The sequence below is a fragment of the Rana temporaria genome, chromosome 2, assembly GCF_905171775.1.
Source record: "Rana temporaria chromosome 2, aRanTem1.1, whole genome shotgun sequence".
Classification (NCBI taxonomy): Eukaryota; Metazoa; Chordata; class Amphibia; order Anura; family Ranidae; genus Rana; species Rana temporaria.
The window spans coordinates 450,916,234-450,940,764 of NC_053490.1; the positions used below are offsets into that span (position 1 = coordinate 450,916,234).

At 42.5% G+C, this 24,531-nt stretch overlaps 1 protein-coding gene and 1 non-coding gene across 2 annotated transcripts in view; both read left to right on the forward strand.

Annotated features, from left to right (window-relative positions):
- LRRC75A (leucine rich repeat containing 75A) overlaps positions 1-24,531 on the forward strand; it is a 451,452-nt gene that overhangs the window by 222,434 nt on the left and 204,487 nt on the right. The window lies entirely within an intron of this gene.
- On the forward strand, positions 22,553-22,681 carry LOC120929811. Its single transcript, XR_005747509.1, has one exon. It is a non-coding gene; the product is annotated as a small nucleolar RNA SNORA35 (small nucleolar RNA).

Sequence of the window (24,531 nt, forward strand, 5' to 3'; positions counted from 1 at the left end):
TTTTACAATCTATTTTTCAGTTGTTTTGCATTTAAATAGACTTGTCACTATATAGAAATCTTTTTGTGCCTCGGCTTCTTTTCAGCACCCTTTTATTCTGTGCGATTAATTTATTTCTCAGATGACATCATTTGCATTCTCTAAGGTTTCTTTGTCGTGTTTTCTATGCTTGGCATGTGTAGACAGTCAGGACAGAAGAGACAAGTTTGCTGCATGTTCTGTATTCAACATCTTAATAAAATTGTTGCCAATGTTAAAGGTAGAACAAGCGTTTCCCTCTGTATCAAAGAAACAATATACCCGCGCCAACACCCAAGGTGCTGATCTTTGCTCTCTTCAAGAGGTACCACTGCATAAGAATCTTCTTCATCCGACACCTTTCTGGGGGTGCTTGCATGCCTGGTCCCCTGCGGAACACTGTGGTTTCCTCTACTGGCCCCTAGAGGTGAGCATCAGAAACGCAGGACTCAGTCAAAGCACAGGAATCCAAAACTTCTTCAAGTGGACCTTCAGTCATTTTTTCATCTATTAAATCTTCTGCTCTTGTTGTTTTAACTTTGGTATTTCAATGTTTTATTAAAAGAAGAGCTCCAGCCCTCCTCTGGTCCTACTCCAGACCCTTACTTTCTGCTTTCAAGCAATGCGTCCAGCTTCTTCCCAGCAGCAGCATAAGGTAAGGGGGGTGCACTGTGATGTAAGGGAGAGTGGGGGACTCAACTCCTGATGGTGGGGTGGCTCTTGACATCTAATGTAAGGGAAGGGGATGTGCTGGACTTCTAATTATACAGATACAACCGGCCCTTTTGAGGGCAATCATAATGCTGATGCGGCCCACAATGAAATTGAGTTTGACACCCCTGATCTATTGTATACAATGGTGCTACTGCACAGTGACTGCATAGTATCCAATCATGGTTTGGCTGATAATTATCTACCCAATACAGTCAAGTTTGAAATCAACCTTTTGTCAAACCCAGTGGTACCTACCCACAGCTCGAATTTTGAGTCCTCCATGGTGACCTTTACTATACGCTTTACATGTTTCTGCAATGTGCTGCACTGCAAATGGTGTTTATGTTCCTTTTTTTTTTATGTGTAAGCTGTGTTGGTGACATCACCTTTTAATGGTGACTTGCAGAAAACATTTGATATTTTGCTATCTCTCAGGACACACTTTCTTTCCACTGCCATAGCGTATGTGTTGAGGTCGGTGGATCAGTCAGGATCCCGTCCTCTACGTAGAAATGTGTGGGTGATTGTGTTTGGGCTCTGCGCCTATCAGCCTGTGCGTGGGTGTTTATGTTTGGGCTGAATCCTCTCTGCATTGAGCAGATAAGGAAATATCAGAGTCTTTACCATAGTGAACAGGCTGCAGGTATGTGAGTTAGATGTTTACACAAATGCCTTGGGATCTACAATCTCCAAGCCATCATTAACACACTAGATGCCTTCCGAAAAACTACCGCCATCCGTCCTTGGCACTAAGCTAGAATCCTGTAAAATTGTATCTTCAAACAAATTATACCATGCATGACTAAGAGCTAAGATAACGACAAAGAAAATGGGTACAAACATACCTGTAATACATTATATACTGATACATTCTAAAATATGAAGTTATTTAACAAAAAGCAAAATCCCAACCTTAAACAGCACAAAGTCCCCCATATAATCAATACCGTCTATGACAAATTCAGAATATCTATATAACATAATCTCCAAGTGTGCTCTGCCAGCCACAAAATTGGAAAAAGTTCAAAGACTCCCTGATGTGTACAGTGCCGGGACAAGGTCATCTAGTGCACAGAGCAAAGATGCCAAACTGACCCCCCCCCCCCAAGATGTTTGAGCATCATGTGTTAGCAAACCCCCCAATATATTTTTTTAAATTGTGCCCTAATCGGCACGCTTAGCCATAAGCATTTTTTCCCTTTGCAAGCCTTGCCAAACAAAAATCCCCATGAGTACAAATCTCTCTCTGATGAAATTCCCCCTCCCAGCACACCCCCCCCCCCCCACCCGTTCTCTCTCTAAGCTCAAACCTCTCTTCCCAAATGTTCCCTACTAGCACAACTATCCCTCACCAAAAAAGCACCCTGTAAGCACATATCCTCACCCCTCAAATTTTCCCTCCAAGCACAACCCCTCCCCCCTCCTAGCACAAATACCAATCAATCATCCCTACTAGCACAAATCCCCCCCCCAAAAAAATCCCCTTTTTGCACAAATCCCCCCTCCTAGCACAAATCCTCTTTTGCCCTTTCCCCCAGCACAATCCCCCCAAATCACCCCTCAAATTTCTCCTTCTAGCACAAATCTTATGCCTGTCACCCCCAAATTCCTCCTAGCACAAATCCTCCCCCCAAATTTTCCCTCTAGCACAAATACTCCCCATCATCCCTACCAGCATTAATGCCCCCTCCCCCCTAATTCCCCATTTCTAACAGGCCCAATATTTACTGTCCAAGAACTAATCTCCTCCTCAATCACTTCTCCTAGCACAACCCCACCTATTCCCCCCTCCACACAATCCACCCTCCTGGCACAAATTCCCCCCCCCCCCATTCCCACAGAACAACCCCCCCCCCCTCCTAGCACAACCCCCCCTAGAGCAAATCTTACCCCTGTCACCCCCAAATTCCCCCCCCCCAAAAAAAATCCTCCTTAGCACACACACACACTTCATTATCCCTACAGATACAAATCACCCCCCCCCCCCCAAAAAAAAATTCCGCCCTAGCACATACACTCCATTATCCCTACAGACACAAATCCCCCCCCCCCCCCAGTCCCCCTTTCTAACAGCCCCAGGATTTCCTGTCCTAGCACAAATCCACTCATCCCAATCATCTCTTCTAGCACAATCCCCCCAAATCCCTCCTTCTTGCCTAAATCGTCTTCCTCCCACACCCTTCTAGCACCCCCCAAATATCCCTACTAGGAAAAAATTCAGTGCAGTTTTCCATTCATCGGCTTGGCTTCAGCTTTGTTTCAAACACACAGACCTCAGATACAGCGTGGCTCATCGCTCTGTGATGCCCTTCTTTCGAGGCTTTGCTTCATCTTGATATGTCAGAGCTGAGGAGGAGCCTGGGTAGAGCTGATTTCTAAGACTTTGCACAGACAGCTGGCAAGATGCTGCTGCTGAAGGGCACCGGGATCACGGCTCGGGGATGCCACTGGATGTCAGCTCACAGAGTTTGTTTACCTACCCTTTACCCATGTTGTTTGCTGGGAGGAGATAAGGGGGTGGGTATGCAAACTGTAAAGTCCCGATGGAAGAGCGCTACAGTGAGAGTAGTGTGAAGCTGGAGAGGAGAGGGAGAACACAGCCCGCTCTCTCCTTCTCTCCAGATTTGGCATATATCACTACTTCTGTCAGCTAATAGTCTCCTTGCAGTACCCCTCCACTTCCTATGCTACAGACGCCCGGGGCAGCCTCCCCGACTGCCCCCCCCCCCTGTATTGGCCCTGGATGTGTATGTGATAAGCTTAGAGTATACTTGTACTGAAAGAAACATGTAGTCTGCCATTGTTGTCCTCCCTTTGAATATACTAGTTATGTGGCTATCTCTGGTTTCAATTTTTTAAATGCACATAAGTCACTTGGTTTGTGAGAGCAGTGCGGCACCCACTTTATTGCTTGTTGATGTGTAAACACATTACAGTGACTGTAGCAACTCATAAGTACTATAAACGTATGCACTGGAGTATTAATTTACTATTTAACACAAAGATTCACTGGATTACCAACAGAATGGAGTGGGCGGTACCAGTGGCGTAACCAGAGTTATGGGCGCCCGGGGCAAAAAAAAAAATTCGCCCCCCCCCCCCCCCTATATAAACATCCACTTTTTTTTATAGTTACTTATTTTTTTCCCTCTTTTTATGTTTTTTTACACTTTATGTCATTGCTATTACATAGGGGGATAAAAATCCCCCTATATAATAGCACAGGTACACTGACAGGTCCTCTTTATGGAGACATTAGGGGTCTCTAGGACCCCTAATGTCACCTGGGGACCCCAAAAGAAGCTGATGAAGCACAGATCTGCTTCTTCTCTCTGGCTATAGCAGCCAGATGACTGACAGGTGAATGCAGATGTAATACACATCACTTCTGCATTCACAGCCTGGAGGGAGATCAGCAAGGAGGAAGATGCTGGTCTCCCTCCCATCTTACCTCCTGACACCCTCCCGAGCCGGTCCCGGGCCGCAGATGGGGCAGCGGATCCCGGGATTGAAGGTGAGGGGTCAGGAGGGGGGGCGGCGGCAGTACTGGAGGGGGGTAGGGGGGCACGCAGCCAGCACATATACACAATTGGCAGGCTATAGAGCCGCCGATCGTGTATATGTGAAAGTTCAACCGGTAATGGTACTGACCCCCAACACCTGCACTGACCAGACACCTACAATGACACTGACCTTGACACTGACCATGATGACACTGACCATGACCATGACACTGACCATGATGACACTGACCATGACCATGACACTGACCATGATGACACTGACCATGACCATGACACTGACCATGATGACACTGACCATGACACTGACCATGATGACACTGACCATGATGACACTGACCATGACCATGACACTGACCATGACCATGACACTGACCATGACCATGACACTGATCATGACACTGACCATGACCATGACCATGACACTGACCATGACCATGACACTGACCATGACCATGACACTGACCATGATGACACTGACCATGATGACACTGACCATGATGACGCTGACCATACTGACACTGACCATGATGACACTGACCATGATGACACTGACCATGACACTGACCATACTGACCATGATGACACTGACCATGATGACACTGACCATGATGACACTGACCATGACACTGACCATGACCATGACACTGACCATGATGACACTGACCATGATGACACTGACCATACTGACCATGATGACACTGACCATGATGACACTGACCATACTGACACTGACCATGATGACACTGACCATGATGACACTGACCATACTGACACTGACCATGATGACACTGACCATGACACTGACCATGACACTGACGACACTGACCATGACACTGACCATACTGACCATGATGACACTGACCATGACACTGACCATGATGACACTGACCATGACCATGACACTGACCATGATGACACTGACCATGATGACACTGACCATGATGACACTGACCATGATGACACTGACCATGATGACACTGACCATGATGACACTGACCATACTGACCATGATGACACTGACCATGATGACACTGACCATACTGACACTGACCATGACACTGACCATGACACTGACCATGACACTGACCATGATGACACTGACCATGATGACACTGACCATGACACTGACAATACTGACCATGATGACACTGACCATGATGACACTGACCATGACAGTAGAAGTCCTGCAATACTCGCAAACCCCCCCCCCCTCCCCCAGCTTGGTGAAAATCCATCCTCCTCAGAGTCCTCCTTACCTCTCTGTCTGACAGAATTGCTTCAGACTGAGTCCCGACTCTCTCCCCCGCCGGCCGCCAGCGCCATCCACGCGCAGCCCGCTCCATGCGCTCCCTCCACACAGACAGCGCCGTACCGCAGAGCACCAGAGCGGAGGGGAAGACGGCGGCTCACACTTTCAGCACCTGCCGTCTCCCGCCGCCATGTTCAGAGTTTCCCGGCGCTCTGTGATTGGGCGTATGGCGGTCATGTGCGGAGGCGGGACTTCCAGCCCCACTCCTCACATGACCCCCATATGCGGCTGGACATTACACATGGTGGCCGCTGGCCGCTCGGAACATCCGCGTCGCGGTGACACGGGAAATTAAAATTAGGAGGAGGCACGGAAAGTCGCCCCCCTAAATGGTTCGCCCGGTGCAACAGCACCCCCTGCCCCCCCCCTTCCTACGCCAGTGGGCGGTACTGGTGCACAAGAGTAACATCCGGAGAAATAAACTACAATACAGTTGGTGCAGGTAGGTTGGGCCCCCCTGTATTTTTCAAGATTTATGTTCCAGTTTAGCTTGACATGTGCTTTTAAGGTATTTGACACCAAATTTAAAAAAACAATAACCACAGTCAGAAGCTGCCATTAGGGCACAGTCTGGTGTTAAAGGGGTTGTAAAGGTTTGTTTTTTATTTTCTAAATAGACAAAAAGACAAAGAAAAAAAATGTTTAGAAGGGAAATGGAAGGAAAAGGTAAGTGAACCAACAATGCACTAGCTTAAAAGAACCTATTTAGAAAATAAAAAAACAAACCTTTACAACCCCTTTAACCCACGTGCATTGATGCATGTTTTTTCACTTTCAAATTAATGGGCTCCCAACGCACCAGAATGAACCAAAAGTCAGACATGCACCATTTTTCCAACACAGCCCTTATGATAGGATTATAGAAACATCTAAACCCATTCCAAAAAAAAAAAAAACTGCTTATGAACAGGAACATGTTTGCTGGTGATTATAAGAAATCACTTAATCCATTTAATTTGAAAGCAGCAAAGGGACCGAATTCTCAGACATTTGTAACACTACTGTTCTATTATTATTATTATTATTACTATTAACCACTTGCCTACTGCTGTATTGTAAAATGACGACGGCAGGCACCCTTCCTCCCTCCAGACGGACGTCATATGATGTCTTCCCGGCATTGTGGCGAGCGTGCTCCACGTCCTGTCAGGGAGAGAGGAGACTGATGCTGTGTCCCTTGTACATAGGGACACAGCATCGGTCACCTCCCCCAGTCAGTCCCCCTCCACACACAGTTAGAACACACCCAGGGAATACAGTTAACCCCTTCCTCACCCCCTAGTGTTAACCCCTTCCCTGCCAGTCACATTTATACAGTAATTGGTGCATTTTTATAGCACTGATCGCTGTATAAGAGTGAATGGTCCCAAAATTGTGTCAAAGGTGTCCGATATGTCCGCCGCAATATCGCATTGTAGGCGCTATAACTTTTGCGCAAACCAATCAATATACGCTTATTGCGATTTTTTTTTAACAAAAATATGTAGAATAAGTTTTGGCCTAAACCGAGGAAAAAAATATAAAAAAAAAATAAAAAATTGGGATATTATTATTATAACAAAAAGTAAAAAATTGTATGTTTTTTCAAAGTTTTCTGTCATTTTTTTGTTTATAGCGCAAAAAATAAAAACCGCAGAGGTGATCAAATACCACCAAAAGAAAGCTCTATTTGTGGGAAAAAAACGATAAAAATATAATTTGGGTACAGTGTTGTATGACCGTGCAATTGTCATTCAAAATGCATCAGGGCTGAAAGCTGAAAATTGGTCTGGGCACAAAGGGGGTTTAAGTGCCCAGTAATGAAGTGGTTAAGAAGTGAAAAATTAGGAGTTCTGTTAAAACCAAACCACTATCAGGTATACCAACTAAAATTTCAGCCACAACTGGCAGGAAAATTGTTTGGGATGCAAAGATAAACCCACAAATAACTTCAGGTGAAATACAGGACTCTCTGAAAACATGTGGTGTGGCTGTTTCAAGATGCACAATAAGAAGCCACTTTAAAAAAGATGGGCGGCATGGTCAAGTCGCCAGAAGAAAGCCATTACTACGCAAATGCCACAAAGTATCCCACTTACAATACACCAAACAGCACAGAGACAAGCCTTAAACTTTTTGGTCACAACCATACTACATTTGGAGAGGAGTCAACAAGGCCTATGATGAAAGGTACATTATTCCTACTGTGAAAAACGGAGGTGGATTGCTAATGTTTTTGGGAATGTGTGAGCTACAAAGGCACAGGAAATTTGGTCAAAATTGATGGCAAGATGAATGCAGTATGTTATGAAAAGATACTGGAGGAACATTTGCATTCATCAGCCAGGAAGCTGTGCATGGGACATACTTGGACATTCCAACATGACAATGATCCAAAACACAAGGCCAAGTTAACCTGTCATTGGCTACAGCAGAATAAATTGAAGGTTCTGGAGTGGCCATCTCAGTCTCCTGACCTTAATATCATTGAAGCCACTCTGGGGAGATCTCATACGCTTAGTTCATGCAAGACAGTCCAAGAATTTACAGGAACTGGAGGCTTTTTGCCAAGAGGAATGGGCAGCTTTACCATCTGAGAAGATAAAGAGCCTCACCCACAAATACCACAAAAAACTTCAAGCTGTCATTCATGTTAAAGCCGTCAATAAATGGTATTAAGAACTGGAGTATGTAAACTTTTGATCAGGGTCATTTGGGTAGTTTCTGTTGTCATGATTTAAAAAGAGTAAACGCAGTTGATTGATAATAAATGGCTTCAGCCAAACACTAACCATGAGCGGAAAACGTTTTTGTTTTATCATTCATATTCTCTGAAAAAATGGCCAAGAAATTATAAATTCTACCAGGGTATGTAAACTTATGAGCACAACCGTATGTTCCTAATGTTTCCTTTTTAAACAATACATTTTAGAAAAAATGAAACGCATTGATTAAAAAAAAAAAACAGTTAAAACTGTTTAAAATTAAGGGTAAAGGAAAATAATACTTTGTTGGCATGCCTTAACCACTTGAGATCCGCGCTATAGACAAAATACGTCTGCAGCGCGGCTCTCAAGTGCCAAGTGGCCGTTTAAACACGGCCTTTTATGTGCATTACCCGCGCGCGCCACTGGGTGGCGCGCGGCGGGTAATAACTGTCCCGGCGCATCGCCGAAGACCCGATGCATGTACCTGGCGGCCGCGATGTCCGCCGGGTACGCGCGATCGACGGTGACACGGCAGGTGACAGCAGGGACGTGGAGCTCTGTGTGTAAATGCAGAGCTCCACGTGCTGTCAGAGGAGAGGAGACCGATCTGTGTCTCTTGTACATAGAGACACAGCATCGGTCACCTCCCCCAGTCACCCCCTCCCCCCACACAGTTAGAACACACCCAGGCTACACAGTTAACCCCTTCCTCACGCCCTAGTGTTAACCCCTTCCCTGCCAGTCACATTTATACAGTAATTAGTGCATTTTTATAGCACTGATCGCTGTATAAATGTGAATGGCGCCAAATTTGTGTCAAAAGTGTCCGATACGTCCGCCGCAATATCCCAGTCCCAATAAAAATCGCAGATCGCCGCCATTACTAGTAAAAAAAAAATAATAAAACAAATCATAATTCTGTTCCCCATTTTGTAGTCGCTATAACTTTTGCGCAAACCAGTCGGTTATTGCGATTTTTTTTTTACAAAAATACGTCGAAAAATACGTATCGGCCTTAACTGAGAAAAAAAAGAGTTTTTTAAAAAAAAAATTGGGATATTTATTATAGCAACAAGTAAAAAAATATATATATATTTTTTAAATTGTCGCTCTTTTTTTGTTTATAGCGCAAAAAATAAAAACCGCAGAGGTGATCAAATATCACCAAAAGAAAGCTCTATTTGTGGGGAAAAAAGGACGCCAATTTTGTTTGGGAGCCACGTCGTACGACCGCGCAATTGTCAGTTAAAGCGACGCAGTGCCGGAAGCTGAAATTTCGCCTGGGAATGAAGGGGGTTTATGTGCCCAGTAAGCAAGTGGTTAATGTCATTGCTGCAGAGCCCATGTCCCATTATTTGGGGATTACAGAGAGAGGAAAGTAAGGAATTTTGAAATAGGATATAAATGAATGGACATCAATGCTTAGAAGGCTTGGCAACAAGCTAAGTTATCATTTACCAGATGAGGAAAAAATTAAAGCAAGGTGTGCTTGATCACATGTATAGCACTGTGGCAACTGTAGATCAAACAGAGGCCAAGATGGCAGTTTCCTTGGCTGTACAGGAGAGGATGGTTTAGTTGCACCTCAAGTGACCCCTTGAGCCCTATTAGCCAGAATCACATGTATTTTTGACATTCTTTCAAACAGCTCAGTGGAATTTTCCACTGCACCCAATCAAGCACTTCCCTTATTCTGTAGCCTACACCAGAAAATGAGAGCTTGAAATTGCAAAACAATTGATTGGTTGCTATGCAAGCTTTCCAATTTTTTGCATAGTTTACAATTTGATATATGCGGTAATATAATAGCTATGTATTATAATATAAAAGATATAAGGTTCAAAACATGTTCCTCCACTTTTTTTGCAGTCTTCTCATTTACTTTTTGTTCTGATCTGTGATTGCCCCTGGTAAGGGAGAAGAAGACTGCTAATGTTAAAACAATCAATGAGACTGGCAGTTCACATAAGAGAGACTTACAGAAAATCGGTCAGATGGATCTTTGATGTTTGTCGAGCTCCCGTGGGTAAAATACATTACTATTTCCCATGTCTTCCTTAATTACTTGCCACTTCCCTAAAATGAACAGATTCTTGTAGTGCATAAAGGTTTTTTTTTCATACACACACATCTAATTTACTTTTAAATCTGCAACTACTTTTTCGCTAGTTTGTGCTCCTCCTCTCATACTTAGCCCCCCTGAGTGCTGCAAATAATCATAACCATAAAAAGTGAACCCCTCCCTCAATTCAGGGCTAAGTAACACGTTTTCTTTATATCTCTTCTCCTGTGATACTAATATTTACTGTGTACACACTTCCTCACTGCCCCGCTTGCCTGTCACAGCTCTTAATGGAAAACCTTGTGAGAATTACGTTGGTCAATGAGCTTAGACCTAACCTCTCCCTCACTTGGACAGTTTTCAGGCCTGATGATCACCAGCGAAGGCACTGTGCCCTGGGAAGAAGGTCACAGACTCTTCCCTTAATTACTTTTGGAGAAATTCACCTTCTCTTTTTGTTTAGGTGATCATTGCCTCTGAGAGAGAATGTGAGGGAAAATCAAAACATTTTCGATCTGTGTGGCCCCTGTTATTGAACAAAAGTTGATCTACTGATCGACTTCTGTTCAGCCACCTTGTCAGTGTTTCCTAGCTTGATCAGCAATTCAGGCTATAGACTGCAGTGCTGATCAATCCATGTGTTCTGATGACAGGGGAGTCTCCTCGCTGTCACAATACAATGAGAGAGAAGGGAGGGATACTCCCATCCACATCGAGTGTGTGGATGGGAAAATGTAGTTTTTTTTTTCATTCATTGGTTGAAAGAGAGGGGTATAGAGCAGGGGGCAGGGAACTTCAGGCATTTACAGAACCAACAAGAAGACAACTTGTTTCCTGAGAAGATCCCAGAGGGACACAAAAGGCCACATTGTATAGGTGGTAAACGTATAAAAATTAGAAGAATAACAGAAATTATTCCTGACAGGCCACTTCAGACTGTGGGAGTCTCATTTATCTTCATCCAAAGTTATCATGCTTTCTAAATATTCAATCTGATTCATTTCACAAACCCAAGCGGCCAAGGTAGGTGGGTCAGTTTGGCGCCAACACCAGCCAATAACCAATCAGGTTGCAAAAATGTCCCAATCAGACTTTGGCAACAAAGATAACACAGTATGCTGGGGTAGATTTAGGTATGTATCGTCCACCAAATCAGTGAATAATTGTAGAAATTGGTCCCAAAAAGGGATAATGCACAGGCAAGTGCCCCAGATGTGTAGCATGGCACCAGGATCCTGAAAACAGTGCCAACAGACGTCAAGGATGGTAAGATAGTATTCAACTCTTCATAAATACAATCTAGTGAGTATGCAGTAATTATGTTCTTGGGCAACTGAAGATGCTGAGTTTGTAAGATGATGCCAATATTTTGGACCACTCAAGATCATCTGCCAGTATATTAAATTCCTGTTCTTTTTTGGACATAAAAAAGGGCAGGTGTGGTTAAGATTCCCATGTGAGGATTCAATAAATCTGGGAGCGTGAATGATCAGGCCTGCAGGATTGGGAAGGTAATGACTTGAAATCCATGAATGCTCTAGTGAGAGATGCAGAGGAGGATTATTGTCTAAGGAAATGTCAGAGCTGTGTATATTCCAACCAAGTACACTGTAGGTTGTGACAATTCGGAAGGATCCAGGAGAGAGGAAGAAGTTTACCTTCAGATAACGTATTGCACAATAGAGGCGTATCACGCCTAAGCTAACAGAGAAATTAAGAGATAATAGTAGTTGGAGCAAAGGATGCATTACCAAATAACGGGGTCAGGGAAAAAAGTAACCCCTTACCCAAGTAATGGTCTCAAATTTTCAGAATGCCAGAGGTTACAGTTGGCAAAAAGGCAGTTAAGGGTCTATGGATAGGATCAGTCCATGGTAAGGAGCTGGGGTCCAGAGAGAGTAGAGGATCCTCAATATGGGTCCAGACTTTGGATGACCTGCTATGATAAAAATCTACTATTCTGAGTAGAGATGCTGCTTGAGGCCTCCCTCCCCACCCTCACTACTTTTGGGTAAAGATAAGGTAGTCTGAATAATTCTGGGTTTTTATTCCGTCATATGTATGAGCAAATAGCTTTGTTGAAGGACTGAAATAATGATGGGGGAGAGGAATAGCCTGAAACGTGTTTTGGCAAGATATTCATTTTTTTTCTCCATAAAATATTTAATATATTGCAGCTTGGCAGTCTTTAAATGTGGTGGCTTAAAAAACAAATATATATATATATATTTTTATTTATATATTTTTTTCCTTAGCATTATTTTTCAATTTATTCTACCCTGGTGATCCTGAGAGTAACAAACTTTCTGTCTTAGGGTACTCCACTTTTAGGAGCAGCAATGGAGCCGCCCTTAGACAAGTAGCATTCTTAGTCTGGGAATTTAAATGGGTTTGACTTACAAATTAAAGCTGAACTACAGCTAATATTTTCTTTTTGGGATAAAGGTTTTACATAAATGGATAAACGCTGATCGTTGTAAGTGGTAAATTGTTTGTCCTGAACCTCTAACTGCCACTTTTTCTGGACAGCTTGGTCTGCTAAAGGAAGTTAAAACATATCAGACATACTGGCTGGACCACTGGTAAAAATAAAGGAAAAGAAGCCTAAAAAAAAAAGAAAACCAACAAAGCCACCACATTTAGTCTAGGTTCACATTTTTGTTTTTCAGAAATGTGTACAAAAGCAGCCATGCATCTACAATAAACAATACAGTGGTTACTGTGCTAGTGGAGGGATGAAAACAGCAACTACAAAAAATAATTGATAAAAAAAAGCTTCCAGCACGCTATTTGTCACAGCAGTAAATTAAATTAAAGCGGGGGTTCACCCTATTAATAAAAAACATTTTTTTTTTTCTTCTAGCATAACATGAGGCATAGTAGCGCGAGCTACAGTATGCCTGTCTTTATTTTTTTAGTCCGGTACTCACTGTGTAATCGTAGCGACAAGATTCCGACCCCCCTCGGGGAATGGGCGTTCCTATGGAGAGGAAGCATGATTGACGGCCGGCTCTGGCACGTCACGCTTCTCCGGAAATACCTGAAATAGGACTTGGCGCTTCACGGCGCCTGCGCATAGTCTGTGCGCAGGCGCCGTATAGCGCCGTGAAGAGCCGAGACCTGTTCCGGCTGTCTTCGGGGAGCGTGACGTGCCAGAGCCGGCCGTCAATCACCTTCCCTCTCCATAGGAATGCCCATTCCCCGCGGGGAGTCGAAATCTTGTGTCTACGATTACACTGTGAGTACGGGACTAAAAAAATAAAGACAGGCATACTGTAGCTCGCGCTACTATGCCGAATTTTATGCTAAAAACATGTTAATAAGGTTAAACCACCGCTTTAAATAAAGTCTCATTCTCAATTGGCAGCTGTCTTAGAACCACCAACTCTGCGCCAAGCCTTTTAAGCAAGCTATCGGTCCAGTATTGTGGATGTCTGCAAGCTTGCTTCGAGGCTTAGCTCAGAGTTGGTTTAAGATGGCTGTCAATCAGGAAAAAGGCTTGGTTAGTTTGTAATATTTGTTGGTCTTTAGGATGGGGGCTGACTAAAAACAAGGCTTGACTATTTTGAAATGGAGACTTTGGTTGGCTCAATTTCCTCAGGCAATGACTGGATACACATTACAAGACATGGTGACCCAACATGGCGTCTATGCCCAGATGATGTCCCTTGACGAAATGCGTAGAGAAGAGCCTGTTGTGAAATCATCACATTTTACAGGAAGTTGGGTAATATCGGGATGTCTACTGGAGTTCATTTTTAAACAGCAATGATTGCTCTTGTCCTATTGCGAGTGTTTTTAACCTTCTTATTAAAGTATTTTTTGGATTTCACACTGTGGAGGTTAAAATTTTCCTTTTTTGGATATTTACCTGCATGCACTGACCTGTGAGCTGGGTCAATATTTTCTTAACAGTAGTACCAGTATGGCTTAGATTATGAGGCACCTAAGTGCTAAAAAGAAAACTTTTTTTTTTGCTGACGTTTTGGGTAGAATTTACTCTCTTTAAGTTTGCTTTAAAAATAAAAAAAATCATTTTTTTAAATGCATACATATATTTTTGTACAAACTTTTAAAAGATATCTTTTTACTTTTTAATCTATCAAATAAAGTTAAGATGCTGTACATGCTGAAATTCTCTTGCATTTGTCAACAATAGAACAGCATTTTACCACTTCCACATTTCTACAGTGAAGTGGCTTAATTTACTGGTATCGCCTAAGACTGCATAGACGTTTATAATAAATTGTATGCATTCATAATTATAAAGAGTGAAAGTTTCTACCTAAGCAAAGAAATTGGCAGCCTGTAATTACTGTTCTATTTCCCATATATTTAGTGAAGCTTATTGAATATTTGATCTAATATAATGTTAAGCGCATTATATATTTATTAGTGGCATGCAAGTTTAATTATGTGGTGCAACGGAAGGACAGACTGTAGAATAGAAGGTCGCATTCAATGCAATATTTAAAAGGGGCTGACTGTTGTGCTTTTAATAGTGCATTTTTATTTATTAACTTTAAAGGGGGGAGTAGAAAACAAAACCATGTAGGATAATTCTGGCCGAATAAATCATGTGGTAAGGGAAGTATTGTAGAATATTTTTTTTTGTTTTGACTATGCAGGTTTTGATCAGTCGGAGAAATTATAAGGTCCACATTTGAAGCTAAATAGGAATTCCTTTGTTTACAGTTTTCTCATGATCCCATGTCTATTAAAATCGAAATGAGAAAAGACGAGCTTAAATTCTGCTCTTGATCAATAGATTTTGTTAAACATTTGCTATTAGCTAATTCAGCCTTTATGGGAAGTATTACAAAATTTTGGTCTTTCTATTCACTTTTAAACAGTACAGACTGGAAAATGTAATTGGAACTATAGTTGGAAAATTGCTATGGGTTATTACAATTGGTGGAACAGACTTTGCAAGTCTTTTTTGCAATGACTTTCCCATTTATTTATTTTTGTATCTACATATGCACAATGCTGGTTAGGCTCTACTCCTGCTATTTTTTAAGATGCTGAGAGGAGGAGCTAGGTTTCAGGATAATACATCATAAGAGCACATGCATGGGAATACATCATTAGTGGGTGCAAAGAGAGAAGACAACGGTCCGGAAGAAGAGAGGAAGATGATGGCAGTGGTGGGGAAGGAGCAGTCGTGGTAAAGGGTAAGCTGAGAGGTATTTGTTATAATGTGCAAGTGTGCCATGGATACTTGCACATTAATACAAGTGCTCCTCTCCTTAACACAGTTTAGTTCTTCTATCTATAGATTAATGAATAAACCTGACTGGTGATGTACACTGAAGGAAGGCTTTACTTAGACTAGATCTACATGGGTGAATTTTAGTAGCTCACTTACACTATCATAATCTCAAGAGATGAATCACTAGGACTAGCGACTGATTGCTACGCAAAAGGAAAAATCTGGCTCCCAATTGCAACATGCAGCAGCAATTAAGAAGGGTAAAGCACTCATAAAATATATTCATTAAAAAAAAAAAAAAAAAAAAACAGGTACTTGCAAGATAAGAAACAATGTGCATATCAAATAAAGCCAAACCCCCACTGGGTGTCTGTTACTCAAAGACTGTATGTGCATACCACCCTGATCTTCATCTACCAAGATGTTGGCACTGGCTATCAGTGTGTAATACTTGCAGAGATAGCTAATGCAATTCAAGAACTACTCCCTCTTATTTAGAACCTCTACCGTAAGTTACCACATTATTTAATGGTTTTAAAGAGAGTAGGGAAAGGTTAAAACCTGTATGCAATTGAGTTTTTTGTATTTGTTTTGTTTATTTTTCATCTGTGTACGATTTGGAAATGTCCCTTCATTCCCTGTCTCAGAGATGCAACAGAAAGTTAAAGTGAGGTCAATTCCCCTTTTAGACAGTTGTCCCTGTAAAACAAGTGTCCCTATTTTCCAGTCACCTCTTATTCTAAAGGCCAACTTGAAAAATGTGCATTTCCAGTACAAATACAGTAGAGAGGTAAACCCCTTCCCACTTAATTGAAAAAAAAAGGTATTGCATCAAGATGCACTTTAAGTAGTAGATTTTTACAGCAGGTGTGGGAAATTACTGTATTTATCGACGTAAAATACGCACCTTCATTTTAAGAGGGAAGTTTCAGGATTTTTTTTTAATTTTAAATAAAGAACTTTGCAATGCCCATCAATGCAGCCTGATCAATGCCCATCTGCTGCCTCAAAATTTCCCATCAATGCAGCTTGATCAATGCCCATCTGCAGCCTCAAAATTGCCCATCAATGCAGCCTGATCAGTGCCTATCTGCAGCTTCACAATTGCTCATCAATGCAGCTTGATCGATGCCCATCAATGGAGCTTGATCAATGTCCATCTGTAGCCTCACAATTGCCCATCAATGCAGCTCATTTAATGCCTATCTGCAGCCTCCTTATTGCCAGGAATGCAGCCTGATCAATGCCCATTTCAGGGAGGGGGGCGGGATGAGCACCATCAGATTACATACAGCGAGAATTTCCTGTTTACTCGGTGGCCTCTTTAATACAGAGTCCCACCTCCTGGACCGGCTTCTATGATAAACAGAACATTGGTCCAATGCTGGCCCAGGAGATAGGACTTCCTATTACAGAGGCTGCTGAGTAAACAGGAGGTTCTCCTGTATGTAATCTGATGGCACTAATCCCGCCCCCCTCCCCGTTCTCTCCGAGGCAGCCCAAATTGCAGTATTGACGTATAACACGCACACACTATTTGCAACTGATTTGCAGGGTGAAAAAGTGATTGTTATAGGCCAATAAATACAGTAATTTCCGCAAGGGGCCACATGAGAAACTGGAACGGTTATGGAGGGCCAGTCCTATAAGCTGAACCTAATTCTGCTCAATGAAATATCCCAGGTATTTAGTGCACATAATTAGACATGATATCCCCTTTTAAAACAAATATAAATTATAAATCCATATAAGGAACCAACCTTATGTATTATGGTAAACTAGCTCCTTGGGAAAATATACTCTACATAGAATCAGCAGTGAAACCTGTCTTGGAACCACATGAGGATATTTATATACTTCCTCCATTGTTATACATGCTCCCAGAATGTGACGTCACTTCCGGAGCAAGGCAGAAGTTAAAGACGACTAGTTGAGTTTGTAAGCTCCACCTTTCCCTGTGGCGTGCAGAGCAGGACTTGTCAACACCTCCCCACATGCTCCTACCTGCATCATATCCTTGTTTGCCACAGTTGTTCGAGGGACAGCACAAAGCCACTCTAAAGGGTAGAATTTCTACTGCATCTTGGCACCTGAAAGACCAACAAGGGCGGAAGCACAGTCGCTGCCCTCTTGTTGACTGGCCAACCTGAATCCAGGGAACCCACACTCCCCCCCAGAGCCATGGAGTACTACCACATGCCCTGTGATGGTGGAAGTTTGGCCACCGCCATTTGTAAGCACCTGTTCCACAACACATTACTTTGAAGGTGTGTAGGTATGCACACATACATGTAAATTGGAGAATAAAATGGCAGTCACCTTCAAAATAGGCAATGCTGTTGTATTACTAGCATGATGTACGCTTTTTTGCATTCCATTTCCAATTTTCAATTGACCTCAAAAGGGCCAGACAGGGACAGCCAGTTGGATGTAACCCAGGGGCCATAAAATGCCCAGGTCTTCTTTACAGACTTATACTATAAACCCAAATAAGGCCAAAGAGAAGCTGTGTTTTTGGACTGTATGTTTGTTTTTATCTTTTTGGGTTTTAGGATTCTTTACTCATTGGACCAAAAGAGGGACATCTTGGAGCTACTGGTATACACAAAGGGCCATAATAGATATACTTACTGTTTAAGGAGTGTTCTAAATCACATTAAGGTCTCACAGTGATGTATAAAATGAACTGACATCGTTAGAAGCACTCTGTCACAGTAAGATTTTTTTTTTTAATTACTTTAAATTTAATTTGTCTTGGCAGATTCTAGAAACAAGCTCTCACAATGTCAACATGACTTTTTTGGCTGCTTCATGTAATCCAAATACCAGCATGTCTTGTGACCTGATTCTGAAGAGGTCTTTTATAAAACAATGTCTCATCAGACTTAATGAAAAGGTTGCTGCAGCCGAACACTTTCCTCTTAGAATAGTTCAGATTTTGCTGCTGTAATCCAGTTGTCTCATCAGATTATGAATATTGTTATGCACACTAGCAAAAAGCCTGCAGGACTAAAGGACAATTTGTTATATGGTATAGTTCATTCTTATATAGCTACAACATCAGGAGATCTTCTCACTGAAGTCCTTAAGGGCCCAAGCACACCATACTGCGGCACACAGCAACATATGCATTTTTGTGTGTAGAGCCATGTTGTGTTATGCCCCGTACACATGATCGGAATTTCCGATGGAAAAAGTCAGACAGACTTTTTCCATCGGAAATTCTGACTGTGTGTATGCCCCATCTGAGGTTTTCCATCGGATATTCTGAGGAATTCCATCGGAGTTTAGATAGAGAACATGTTCTCTTTTACTCCGATGGAATTCCGTCGGAATTCCGATGTGAGTTTACCTAGGCAAAAGCCCGATCATGTGTACGGGGCTTTAGGCATCCCATTCAAAATAATTGGGTAAATTAAAGTAGGTTATGTATGTTTTTTTTTTTTAGCACAAAGCAACATAGTACACAGGGCATATTCAAATTTGTGTTGTGGTCTGCTGTTATGCAGACCTAATCAGCACACTGTAATTGTGTGTTGAGGTGCAATGAACTTTGCGATTCAACACATAACAATTTTCTACTATGCTTTACAATAATTCCGATTATAGCATGAGCAAATTATATTGCATATTTAATGTTAAAGATAAAACGAACCTTCGGGTCAATTATACCACTAGAACTCATTTATGTATGTATATTGACTCACTAATACTAAAATTAACCAAAGGGTCAACAATCACTTAAACATGTCCAGCACACCTGAACGGAAAAGCTACAATGACTCATATTAAAGCGGAACTTCACTGAAGTTGTGCAAGAAATTCTGCTCTTCCTCCTCCTTCCTCCTCTGCCACATTTAGAATACATTTTTTGGGGAGGAGCGGGTACTTGATTTTGACAGGTACCTGCTCTCCCACTTTTGGTCAGAGCGCCGCAGTGGGTCCACTGGAAGTTTAACACCCCCCTTCCCTTCATTGCCTGTAGCCTTCTGTGACCGCTTGCCCACACTTAACATGCTGGCACCGGGGACCTGAAGACCAGTGAAGAATTGCCCCCCCCCCCCCCCCCGTTGAGGACACACGCTGGATCCTTGGACAGGTGAGTGTCTCTTTATCAAAAGTCAGACACTAAAGTTTTTGTAGCTGCTGACGTAGAATTTTTATAGGAACTGAACGAAGCTCCTCTTTAATTGATAGGAAAATTGGGAACTTTGCACAAAAGTCAAGACTACTATCGATCTAGGTGTTTACAGATAATTGTATTAATGAATACGTGAAGTTGCTAGGATACAAGCAGAAGGCAATATTATGTTTTTTTTCCACCCGCTTAAGGCCCGGTACACACGAGCAAACATGTACGATGAAACCGGTCCGTCGGACCGTTTTCACCGTACATGCCTGCCAAAGGGCTTCTGTACGATGGTTGTACTAACCATCGTACAGAAGTCCGCGCGGAAACAATACGCGGGGCGTGTCGGCGTCGTCGCCACGACGATGACACGGCGATGACGCGGAGACGTGGGCGGGCCTGCCATTTAAAGGCTTCCACGCATGCGTCAAAGTCATTCGACGCATGCGTGGGACGGCGGGCGCTCGGACATGTACGGTAGGTCTGTACTGACGACCGTACATGTCCGAGCGGGCAGGATTCCAGCGGACGGTTTTAAAACACGTCCAGGAATATTTGCCCGCTGGGAAAAGGCCCGGCGGGCAAATGTTTGCTGGAATTCGGCCCGCTCGCGCCTACACACGACCGAACATGTATGCTGAAACTGGCCCGCGGACCAGTTTCAGCATACATGTTTGGTCGTGTGTACGGGGCCTTAGGCTTTATTGATATCTGGTAAAATGTATAATGATCTTTTCACAACTATTGAGCAGCATTGCTGCCAACTCCTATATAATATTATTATTATTATTATGCAGGATTTCTATAGCGCCAGTGTTTGTGCAACGCTTTACAAAATACTATACATCAATGCAGGAGGAATCAGCGGGCCCAGTTCATTAGAGCTTACAGTCTAAAATGATTCTGTTCTAATGATCTAAGAACCAAGTTTAAAATATGACAGTATTCTTATAGCTAACAAACATTTTTTTTTTAAATGGCTTACCCACTTGCAGGGAAGGGGTTAAACACCAGGGGTCAATCAAGGGGTTAAAGCGGGAGTTCACCCGAAAAAAATTTTTTAACATTAGATTGAGGCAAATGATGTGAAGCAGAATCAGGTGTTTTGTTTAAAATCAATGCAGTACTTACCGTTTTAGAGATAGATGTTCTCCGCCGCTTTCGGGTATGATCTTCGGGACTGGGCATTCCTATTTGATTGACAGCCGTCCGACGATCGCATACAACGCGTCACGAGTTGCCGAACGTCGGTGCGGCTCTATACGGTGCCTGCGCACCGACGTTCGGCTACTTTCGGGAACTCGTGACGCGCTGTATGCGACCGTCGGAAGCCTGTCAATCAAATAGGAATGCCCAGTCCCGCAGCCCATACCCGGAAGCGGCGGAGAACATCGATCTCTAAAACGGTAAGTACTGCATTGATTTTAAACAAAACACCCAATTCTGCTTTGCATAATTTGCCTCAATCTAATGTTAAAAAATTATTTTTTGGGTGAACCTCCACTTTAAGTGTGTCCTAGGGATGTGTTCTAATTGTGGGGGGGTCTCCCTACAACATGACAGAGATCACTTCTCCCGATGACAGGGAGAAGTAGCTCCTTGTCATGTTGCTAGGCAGAACAGGAAAATGCCTTGTTTACATCTCCCTGTTCTGCTTTCCCGAGTCACTATCGCGGGCCGCCGGCGAAAATCAAGTCTGTGGGACCCACGGGCATGCTCCGGCTCGCGTGCGCTCACTAGGCGGCGAATTCAAAGGGACGTACAGGTACGCCAACTTGCTTGCCATGCCATTCTGCCGACGTAGTTTGGTGTGCGGCGGTCGGCAAGTGGTTAATATGAAGATTAAAAAAATAATTAGGCGGTTTTATTGCTACTTTAAGTGCTAACAATGGCTACATCAGTATATGCATAACAGGAAAGGGTAAGAATATGCAATGAAGTTTGATAAAAATCCTGCAGGGGATTTTTTTTCAACAGGAAAAAAAAAACAGGTAAGGCAGACATTAATAATACATTTTTCAGTAAATCTAACTGACAAGGTTGGGAAAAGCCAAAGTTATAGAGCACTGTGAATGGATACTGAAAAGAAACAGCAGATGACATGTTTCCTCTACCACCTGGCAGGCAATGAGAGCCTTTTTCATTCACTTCTGGTGACAGAAGGCCGCGGGAGGCGGGGGAAGTATCCCGGGGAAACAAACTGGCTCAAAGAACTTTCTCTTTTACCTGCCTCTAAATAGATCACCAAGTACACATAAAACAATGTCAATCCCATTATGGAACCCTCTCTTTTCGGCAAAATATAGGGAAGTCTTTTCTATTTTTTATATACTGTATAGTTATTAAGTTGTGCGAATACACAGATGATTTGGATGCTAACTGAATAGAAACTGCATATGAGCGCCCTTACATTGTAGCATGGCACAAAGCCAATGCTTTGTATCCTTCCAGTATAGTGGATGCCAAGAAAACCTTGTTGTGCGGAGACTGAATGCTGATGCTTTTTTTTGGTGCTGATGTGCAATTCTTTATTGTTATAGCCAATGTATGTTCTACTGTATTATGTCTGGGCACACAATATATAATAAATAATATTGGGCAAAAGTAAGGAAGATATTGTTCTCTAGCCGATGATATGACGGTTGCTGCATTTACTAAAAATGTATTGCAGCTAGCCATGACACCCAAATACATTTCTTCAAGTTAACTTCATTTTTAAAATGTACAGTGCTGTTAATTCACTATTTATCTGGCATGCATTCATAAGCCGGCAAAGTACACTTGTGCCAAATCTAGCTACTATGTAATGTACAAGCCACAGCTAATAGACACCTCCAATGACTGAGCCAAATATTCCTTAAAGGCTAAGTTTATCTTTACATAAAAATAATGAATGTACGCGCGGTCTAGTGTCTCCTTGGTCTTCCTCTGACTCTTTGGTCTCATTCCGGTGCCAGAATATTCCTCTTCTTTCAGAAAGGCCGGACTCTGCTGTGGGCCAACCCTTCCGATAGCTGGGAACACCTACTAATGGCTAAATGCTAAATTCCATTTTTTACACCCCAGTTCTGCCCTTTTAAAGAAGCAGTAAGCCGTAAGCTGTAGAGGCCTTGGTGCCCATGTGACTGGAGCCTGATATGCTGCACCCATCCATTGTGTGTCTCTAAACGTCACACCAATGGGGGGGATACATTGTTGCACTTGGCTCCATTGTGGTCAGCTAATGAAGCGATTTGTCCCCCAGGAGATCTCCTCCTCTGATGTGTGCCAATATTTCCAAATGTGTTTTTTTCGTCTTAATGACATTTCTGTAAAACTTTACGAGGATTCTCAAATAAAAAATAAATAAATACAAAAAAAATGAATATACATATTTTTGCAGGTAAAAAAAAATGTGCATTTATTATTTTTGAAAACGGGAGCCTCGAAAGCATTGCACCCATGATCAGCAGACTGCAGGTGCTGTGTCAGGCTCCTGCAGCTACTACTTACATCTCTGTTGCCTGTACCTCTGTACAGGCTGTCATTGCAGAGCTACGGACCTGCTGCAGATTGATGACATCATTCTCCAAGAATGTTGTTCCCAGACAGACATTATTAGAAACAGTCGTTGGTCTGCATCTTAAGGTCTGCTTTTTAATGATATAAGGCAGGGGTCTAAAAAATAAGCAGAAGGCTATATATAGATACTTTGTCTAAACATAGATTTTAGAAAAAAAGGAGCAATTTTACAGACTTTAACAGTATCAAAAAGAGATGCAGCAACCAGAATTATATCAAAAATTATTTGTTACAAAATGTGTTAACATAGATAAAACCATTAAGATCAAAAATCTAATGTGTAAATATAAGCAGTTGGCCAAGCTATGTTGGCTTGTAATGTTCTATAAAGAGGTCAACGCGTTTCGCAAACTGCTTCCAGAACAGTAGGCCTATCCAAAAAAAACACAACAAAATTAATTGAATCCAAACATATAAGGTGAACAGCATTGTATGTATAACATAACCTGGGTTGAGAAGAGAGAGAAATTACCACTTACATGCCCTCCAGCTTAGACAGAGTAATGACGCACCATGCACAATGCAGATTCAGCTCATGATTGATATGATACCATCAACTTTGATAATCTCTAAATCTTCCTAGCGACAAAAAACAGGAAAAAACTGGAGGTTATCTATCTTGTTCTATAAATCTTCTATTTTTATCTTGGTCAGAGCCATACAAGGATAGGGAAGAAAGAGGGGGGGGGGGGGCATAAGGCAGAGGTCTTCAAACTACGACCCGTGGTCCAGATGTGGCCCTTTACTCATCTTTATCTGGCCCTTGGGGCACTATTCCTTCCACTGACACTTTAAAGACAGGGCACTATTCCACCTACTATTCCTTACACTGTCACCAACAATTTTGTACTATTCCTCCTACTGACACCAATAATTGTATACTATTCCTCCCACTGACACCAACAATTGGGTACTGTTCCTCCCACTGACACCAATGATGGGGCACTATTTCTCCCACTGACACCAATGATGGGGCACTATTCCTCCCACTGACATCAACAATCGGGTACTGTTCCTCCTATTGACGCCAATAATGGGGCACTATTTCTCCCACTGACACCAGCATTTGGGTACTGTTCCTCCCATTGACACCAATGATGGGGCACTATTCCTCCCCCTGACACCAATGATGTCATTTTATTTTTTTACTTCCACTGGCCACAGACCAGCTCCTCTAAAGTTTTTAAAGGGCAGTAAATTGGCCCTTTGTTTTAAGAGTTTGAAGACCCCTTATATAAGGCATATTTCTTTTAAATTACACATTTGCATTATATTGTGACATATCAAGAATTTAATCAACAAATTTGAAAAGCTT